We start from the raw sequence: 9118 nt of genomic DNA, 5'->3' as shown, positions 1-9118 counted from the left end.
TCTGCACACCCAAGAACCCCAATTCTAAGAAAGTCAAAGGGTTTCTTCCCAGCTTGAGTAATGCCAGCATTTGGGACTCTGCCCTTTGAATGCCTGGGTGCACCCACAAACCCACAGGGAAAAGGGAGTGCTAAGGGGGTCTGACTCTTCTGGAAGGGTCCTACGGAGTGGGAGGAGAGCGGGCTGGAATTTATTCTGAGCTCATCAGAGAGTTAAATCGTTATCCTCCAGGATGAGGATTTACGGTTATGGCTCTCAAGACCACAGGATACGTAAGGTGAGTGGGTGGGAGTCGGTCCCAGGTGCTGTGCCACATCAAGGGGAGCTGGTAGAGAGGACATTGTCCTTACATGTGTCTGGGGGGCAGGGGCTCCTACAGGACCGTTGTCCCTTCTGGAGGGCAATACACAGTTTGGACATCCTTTCAACTGCAAACCGTCTCCACTGGGATTCCCGGGCCTATTATAGGCTGATTAAATATTAAAACAATTCATTTTGTACTTAAACTGTTCCGAAGGCTCCTGCTGACGATGACTTTGAAGTCTGTGGCGAAAGGGTTTGCTCTCATTTCCTCCTCCCCCATCCCCAATTTTCCGCAGGCAGGAAGGGGAGGGTGAGCCCTGGCCAGGTCTGGCTCTCCCAGCCCCAGGGACTGGGGTCTTGTGTGAGATGGTGGAGGGTGTTTTCGTCCGTGTATGGGAGCTTGCTGGTGCCCGGTGCTGCTGGAGCAGGAGGAAAGCTCTGGTTGCTGACAGCAGGGGCCAGGAGAGCCCTTGAAGGGAGAAAACCCTGTGCTCTGGGTGTTAAAATGATCAGTGGAGGGGCTGGGATGGCAGCAGAGCCACACTCCCCCTCCTCCATGGGGACAGCAGGTCTCTGCTGGTGTCCTGGCAGCCCCAGGAGCTGAGGGACATGGGGACAGCCTGCTGTCATGGCAGAGAGGCCCACGTTGTCTGTCCTGTACGCTGCTCTCTCCTGGCAGCCAGAGGCTGGTGCATGGAGGTGGAACCACCCCACGCATCATTTGATATCTCCAGAACCTGAGCCTGTGGCATCCTAGATCTGGGTGCAAAGCCTCTTTTGGCCCAGGTGACCTTGACCCCCATGGCATCCTGCCCCCTGGGTTTGTGGGGTGCTGTGGAAGGTAGCACCCATGGAGTAATGCCCACCTGCAAAGTGCATGGCAAGAGAGGTGTAGATGCAGTCTGAGAGGGCAGGATGGTATAATGTGAGTCTCTTCCACCAGGTTTTTTTCCACCCAAAATACCTGGATCTGCACCAAAGGAACCGGGGATGGAGACATGTGAGAGGCACCCAACTATCAGAGGTGTCTGTGACAGTCCCATGAAGGGATGGAGTTGACCGATTTGGGTGAGCTCAGGGATTGTTCATCTCTGCATTGAGCTTTTTCTGGAACCAGCCTGGCCTGTGACCATTTCTCCTCCTTGTCCACAGTGTCTCAGCAGTGAGGTTTCTGTGCAGGCTTTGTCACCCTGGGTATCACCTGGAAAAAGCAAGAGGAGCTGGACCCAAGCCCCAGTCCTGGCATCTTGGACAAGCCCATGCCTCAACATCTCCTTCTGCAGCAGCAGGAACTGGAGGTCGACTCCTGGGAGATGACAGCTTGCTCATGGTCTGTTGGGCACAAGGTCCTGAGTGGGACCCCAATCCCTGGAAGGATGCTTGAGCACCTGGATTGCTCAGGGCTTAAATCTCAAGCTTCACGCTGCCTGTTTGCTGCGTCCCAGCTCAGGAGCTGGATCACAGAAGTGCAGAAGGACCTGAACCTCCTCTGCCTGCTGCAGATGAAGGGAAAGGTGAGTGGCAAATATTTCATCTCCCCATCTGCATTTGGCTTCCTTCCCCCTTTCCTCCCCCTTCTCCAGCCCCATCTTTTACATCTGTGGTATGTGAAATCCAGCAAACTCTCAGCAGAGCTCATTACTCAGAGCCCATTGCTCTGAAGAAGGCTGAAAGGTCCTGCACGTAATGATTTGGAGGTGATTTGTATTTAAGACGCTTGGCTTTCAGATGCTGGTGGGGGGGAGGGGAAATTAAATAATTGAAAGCTAGTGGGGAAGGAAAAGGAGAGAGCCCTGGATAGAGTGAAAGGACAAGTGTTTCTCATGATCCAGAAGTGTTTTGGCTCATCTGCATCGGTTGCACAGATGAAGACTTAAAACCCAAGACTCAAGGAAAATCTTCCTCATGTCCATGTAGGGTCAGAGCGTGTCCCAGAGATGGGACCAGGGGTGGGCTGAGGTGGGTGCACCAAGAGGTTTCTCTGCAGATGGTTGATGCTCAGCACAGCTGAATAACGAGGGCAAAAGGTCTGGCCCAAGTAGGACAGGGGATCCTCTGCCCTCTGGCCCTAATACCTTGGTGGGACCTGATTGCCTTGGCTGCACCAGACTGCCCTTCCCTCTCTCCTTTCTCTGCCTTTCCCTCCTGCTGTCTCCCCCAGCTCTCTGCTTCTGGCATGCTTTTATTAATAGCAATGAGCAAAGTTTCCAGTCCTGGTCCAAATTTTCAGGCAATCTCGCTGGCAGCACTTGCTGGCTGATAAACTCCCCCTGCAGCAGCTATCAACAAAGCAAAGGGGTGAGCAAGGCTGGAGACCATGATGCTGCCCACAAGCCTATGCAGGGCAGACTTGGTGGCCCAGAGCCACGCAAAGAGCATGGCTTGCTGACGGAAACTTGCAGTAAGAACCTCACAGAGTGTTTCTCAAGATCTCAAAGCAAAAGGAGACCCCTGGGGGGTAACCTCTGTTTGGCGGGTGGGGAAACTGAGGCACAAATTGTAGAAATGAATTGCCCGGAAAAAGGGCAGGTGATGTGAAAATTACTTGCCTGAAAGTTCAGCAAACTGGGACATGGAGCTTAGGCTTGGTCTAAACCAACGTTGTTCATCTTTTGTACGTCAAAGCTCCTTTCAGTATATTTCCTTCTCTCTTTTTTTTTTTTTTTTTTAATCAAGTTGCCAAAAAAGTCTACCAGTCTGGTTTGGTTCTGCCTAAAGATAAGCACAACTGAAAGCTGAGGTTTGTGGCAGGAAACTAGCCTCCTGTTCATTTCTCATGCTCCTGTTTTTCTAGCTGTGTGCCAGACCCCAGGTCAGCCCAGCGATGCTGGGTGTTCGCAGGATTTGGCACCAGCCTCTTAGTGGCTCCTGGACACCCGTGTATGAGCTCAGGGTCCCTTCTGCACTTGAAGCTTTATTTCCAAAGCCTGTTTTTAACCTTGACCCAAACTTGTGCCTTGCTGCAAATTTGTGTGCGGAGAACCTGTTCCCCAGCCCAAGAAACCTTCAGACACCAATATCCCAGAGCCCCAATCAGCCTTCAGCAATCCCCCGGTCCTGGAGGCTGCAGATGGCCCATTAGACAGTGCATTAGGGCTCAGCAGAAGACTTTTATTCAGACAGCTCAGCCTAAGATTCAAGAATCAGGTCAGATTAGGCTGCCTGATCCAAAGCTAATGAGTCGGGCGACAGCCAAGGGAATAGAAGTCAAAAATCAATAGCCTGGGAAGATCTGATGCTTTCCCACGTGCCATTCATGTATTTACGGACTGTGCAGAGAGCAGGGAAGTTTTAGGAGCCTCCCCTGCAGTCAGGTGTTTAACCCTTGTGTATTCTCTCTCCCAGTGCAGTTTTCTCTCCCAAGATGTGGGTGTGATTCACATTCTGTGCATCCTCCCATGGCATCACATTTTCTCCCAAAAAAGGCGTCCTGTGGAGGTATGTGCCTGGCTCTCATGTAAATAGGTAAGTTTAAGGAAAGTAGTTTTTCTTAATCTGGTGCTCAAACAGGAACTAAGCTCCAGTTGTCCAAAAATTTCCTTCTAGGTTAAAGTGAATGGAGTGCGAAGGGCTAGGAAATGTAATAACTCTTTAATGCTGAAGGTGCTGTTATTCAGGCCCAGCACTCAAACACTTTTCTTCCAGTGCTCTCAGGGAAAAGCCCTTTTCTGTTGATTTTTGGGGTGGGGACAAACGCTGCTGTTCTCCCTGCCCCCACTCTGCAGAGCCGGCTCTGCAGCTGGTGCCCTCTGCCTGGCCGGGGACCCACAGCCGGCTCTGCCCAAAGCGGCTCCGCAGGAGGTGTCCGGCTGTCCCTCCCTCCTTCCCCATGCCCAGCAGTAGACCAGATGGCTTGGGGGTAGCTGTCCATCCCTGCAAGCACGGGGAGAACAGAGCTTTCTCTTCCGAAGCTGTGATTAAAAGCCCTAGAGTGATGCTCTGCAGGCTGTTTCTCCCAGCGATCTGTCGAGCTCCAATCGGGAATTATATGGGGAGATGTAGGTGTAGCATCTTCTACCACTGTGAGCCTTGCCATGGGGTTGTGCCCTGGGCATTTGTACAGGATGCTCGAGTCGTCTCCCAAGGACCTGCAGAGGGGGGAAATGTGTTCCTGGCCCCAGACTCTACCACGGCAGCATGAGGGGTCGTACAGCTCTAGGCTGACCATTCGCTGCTCTGCAGTCACCTCACTAGAGAAGGTGCTGGAGAAGAGGACAGGCACCCGAGGAAAGCTCTGTGTGCTGGATTACAGGCTGAAGGCAGCAGGCAGGTTGCTGATGACAGCGCTGGGGAGACTGGGGACATGCCAGTAGCTAGTGCAGGCTCTGAGTTTACTTAAAATTACTCTGTCCTGTGTCTCCAGGAGCCTCCTTGTCTCTTCTCAAAGCCTCACCTGCACCGGACAGGAGCTGTTTCCTGATCCAGAAGCACAGACCAAGCAATGTCTGCTCAGTTAAGCTCTCCCTGCCTGTCCCCAGGCAGAGTAAGCGGTCTGCCCACATTCCTGCCGTGCCCCCGGTGTGTGCATCCCTGTGCACGTCTCCCCATGCTTGCTATGGGTCACAGCTGTGTAGAGAAGAGTAGAAGAAAACTGTGTGTTTAAGGGCAATCCTAGTGATGTTTTTCTAGCTTCCAGCAACAGAGAGTTTAGGGTGTCCTGTGCCAGCAGGTTTTCCAGGGACATTACAAGTCTCTGCCCTGAATGTGTGTGTCCTCTCTCTGTTTGTGACTTTGCCACATCCCGTGACAGAGCTCCCCAGCCAATGTGCCTGTGGTGTGGGGAAGCGCTGCCTTGGCTTTAATTAAATCTGCTGCTGGATGAATCACCCCCTTACATCCTCATAGCAGTTTCTCTGGGCTGTGTTGTCTGGTGAGCCTGGATCTTTTACTTGGGATTCAGCGTTTAAATCAGCCAGCAAGATGGAGATAAATTATCCACGCATGGTGGGTGGCCTCTCACAGTTTTTGTGATAACGCTCATTGCCCTAAACTTCTTAGAAAATTTATTATGTTAAATGTGAAAAAAAAAAAAAAGACAGAGTAAAGACGTAGGGGGTGTACAAAACATGGCATCAGTAGAAATACTTTCCTGGGAAACAAAATCAGTGGTAAACAGTATATTGCAGAGCTATACAAGAACAGCTGGAATGAGCCCTAAATATTTATTATTAATACCAAAGCTGTTTATTTTTTCCATATTAAATAGGTCATATATCTCCTCTAATAAAACCTCTGTGTATGGTACTGGCTCTGCTGGGCTGGAGAAAGATTTTTCCTTTTGAGTTCTGAACAGAGAGTGGGAACATATGAGTCCCTTCTGGGGCTGGGTAAATTGTGCTACCAAAAACCTTTGGTGAGATTGCAGGAGGACTGGAAGGGCACATGTAACTGTGTGGCCTTTACTGACATCTCTCAGGATGTGGTCTGGAAATATGACCAAGAGGTGTCCTTGGAGCAGGGGATGCAGGTTCAGGTCTCAGTCCATCCAGGGATTCCCGGTGTCAAGATGGATAAACCACTTAATCTAGACTGGGCTTCATTCTAGAAATAGGATTGCACCAACCAGCTCCTGGGGATCCTAGAAGTGACTGGGAGGCACATGGTGACAGCAAATGCTCTTTTCCCCCTTCAGAGACATCATTAAGCAAATATCTACAAAGCTTCCTGGGCTTCAGAGGCTGAAATCTTGAAGTCAGCTGGATGCTTAAGTGCATCAGGACCTAATTGCTGCCAAGTCCAGGTGTCGGGGGGAAACAAGTGTTTTACAAAGCCCCTTGCATTTTAAAGTCTCCATCCAATGGTATTAACCCCACATCAATCTACTTAGGCCTTCCAGGAGCTAAGGAAAGCTGCCTATCCTCTTGAATTTCCTTCCAAATGCAGTGAAGCCCCCATTCCAAACCTCACAGCAGCATGAAGTACACCACCAGGCTCCAGGGCTAACTCTCTCCCCACCCCGCTAGCCAGCTGGGTGGTGTTGACCAACGCACATCCACCCTTCATGCCTCAGTTTCCTCTGCTTTCAAATGAAGTGTCCTTTGTCCCCCTTCCCTGGGGTGTCTTTTTGCTTTGAGGACCTGAGATGTGCTCCGGGAGTCAAAAATGATGTCGCATGACCAGCCTCTTTCAAGTTCAGGATTAGACTTGTAAGAAAGCAGAGAAGGGGAGTGTGAGAGATGTGAACAACATATGGAAGTTTGAACAAGCCTTGGAGGATGGCGATGAGCGTTTGGTTTGATGACTTCAACCAGGTGGTGGGGTTTCTGAAAGCCAGCTATTTCCAGTAGATCCGATATGCTCATGTTCTTCAGGGCGGTGAGCTGCTGAGCAGGTCTCTCTCTGCTTCAGCTCTGTGAGCTCCCAGGCTCAGGCTTGCCGTGGTGGGACCATTAGTGCCATTTGCTACAAACATGTCAGTTGCAACCACAAGAAGGTGGCAAGTGAAATCTACAGATGCTGGAGTGGCCAAGACCCAAGGGATCCTTCTGAAAATCAAGTGTTGGTTCCTTAAGGCTCCCTTGCTGCTGTAGTCACGCTGCTGCTTGCCGACTCAGGGGTGATCCATCCCCCTGATGCCACCTACCGACCCCTCTTCCTCCTGTGGGAACCATGGGCTTTCCATCCCTTCCTGTGAAAGTCCCTCTGCAAAAGGTCTTTGCTGTTTCTCATTTCCCTTTCTGCTTGACCCTGGTTTCCGTGCAGGAGCCAGTCCTATGCTTCTTGTGGATATCAAAGGGATGCAATACCCATAGGATGTGCATGTGGACCATTGTCCTGGTGAAGACATGGTGGATTCTCACTTGTTCCAATTTGTACCCAAAGTCGGACTGCATGTGTTAGCATGTTAGTTTGGCCTCGTGCATGCTGGTGCTCTCCAAGGTCAGGTCCAAGCATCATTTGGGGTGGCCCAGGCCAGGAACTGCTCCCATTGACAGGGCACCTTCAACTATTCTATTAGCAAAGACTAAAGGTGAACATAGGTGCAATCACAAACATGGGACCAAGCCCAGACATGGGACCAACCCCTTCCTGGGTTTGTCTGGAAGCAAAGAGATGTTATACAAGTCCAAGTGTCTGATTTTCAGGATCAGGTATCACATTGATTGTTCACAGTGAAACTCGGGTACTTTCCCAAAGTCTATCAAACCCCTCCCCCAGGTATGTATGTACCTACATAAAGCAAAAAGCACTTTTCCCACCTGACTGTGGCTGACACTGGAAGCTGTGCTGCCATCCAGTGTGGCCTGGACAGGCTGGAGAGCTGGGTGGGGAAAAATTTAATGAAATATAACAAGGGCAAATGTAGAGTATTGCATCTGGGCAGGAACAACCCCAGGTTCCAGTATTAGTTGGGGAATGATCCATTAGAGAGAAGTGTAGGGGAAAGGGACCTGGGGGTCCTGAGGACAGCAGGAGGACCATGAGCCAGCACTGGGCCCTTGTGGCCAGGAAGGCCAGTGGTACTTGGGGTGGGTTAGAAGGGGGTGGTCAGTAGGTCAGAGAGGTTCTCCTGCCCCTCTGCTCTGCCCTGGGGAGACCACACCTGGAATATTGTGTCCAGTTGTGGCCCCTCAGTTCCAGCAGGACAGGGAACTGCTGGAGAGAGTCCAGCGCAGCCACCAAGATGCTGAAGGGAGTGGAGCATCTCCCGTGTGAGGAAAGGCTGAGGGAGCTGGGGCTGTTTAGTTTGGAGAAGAGGAGACTGAGGGATGACCTCATTAATCTTTACAAATATACAAAGGGTGAATGTCAGGAGGATGGAGCCAGGCTCTTCTCGGTGACAAACAATGGTAGGACAAGGGGTAATGGGTTTAATCTGGAACATATGAGGTTCCACTTAAACTTGAGAAGAAACTTCTTTTCCGTGAGGGTAACAGAACACTGGCCCAGGCTGCCCAGGGAGGTTGTGGAGTCTCCTTCTGTGCAGACATTCCAACCCGCCTGGACACCTTCCTGTGTAACCTCATCTGGGTGTTCCTGCTCCATGGGGGGATTGCACTGGATGAGCTTTCCAGGTCCCTTCCAACCCCTGACATTCTGGGATTCTGTGATTCTATGATTCTATGATTCCATGACTGTGGTTGCTGTGTGTGCACCAAGTCGCTGGGTCCTTGGCTTTGGCAAACACGTGTGCAAATTCATCTTGGCATTTGGCAGCTCCAGCGCTGGGGCTGGGCTCCTTTCCGTGCACCGTGTAAATACTATTCACCGCGTATTTACATTGAACGTGGTGCCCCGCTGCACATTAACATTTAAAACAAAATAGTCGGCCCCATCACGAGCATCGCTCTGAGGGATGGCAGCACATTGCAAACATCATGTAAGTAATTTGTTCAACATTGGTGATAATAAGCTACTCAGAGCAATAAGAACATAAACAGAGGCAGGGCTTTGTGTGAGTGCGTGTGCGTACTTTTTTCCTCCCTTTTTTTTCTTCTTTTTTTTTTTTTTTTTTTTTTTTTCCCTAGAGGAACCTCTGAGGAAAAAAAAAAGTAAAAAAAAGACATGAATGATTCATAGATGCAAGGGGGGAAAAAGACAGAGAGAGAGAGAGGGAGAAAGAGAGAGAGATTAAGAGAGAGGAGCTTCAAAGTGACTGGAGCCGATTTGAAGTCCTGAGCGTTCCTGTGCTGGGTAGGCCAGTAATTCTCCAGAGAGGCCCCATCAAGCTCCCCCCAGCCTCCACCCCGGCCTCCTCCCCGCCTCCTCCTCCTCCTCTCTTGCAAACGCAGCCTCCAAATCACAAGTTCAAAGTTCACCATCATCTAATGATGCGAAGGCCTCACAGACACTCTGTGAGTGGCATCTGTTTATA

This window comes from Streptopelia decaocto, assembly GCF_964273445.1.
Source record: "Streptopelia decaocto genome assembly, chromosome: 10".
In the NCBI taxonomy this organism is placed as follows: domain Eukaryota; kingdom Metazoa; phylum Chordata; class Aves; order Columbiformes; family Columbidae; genus Streptopelia; species Streptopelia decaocto.
Note: the sequence above shows the minus strand (reverse complement) of the source record.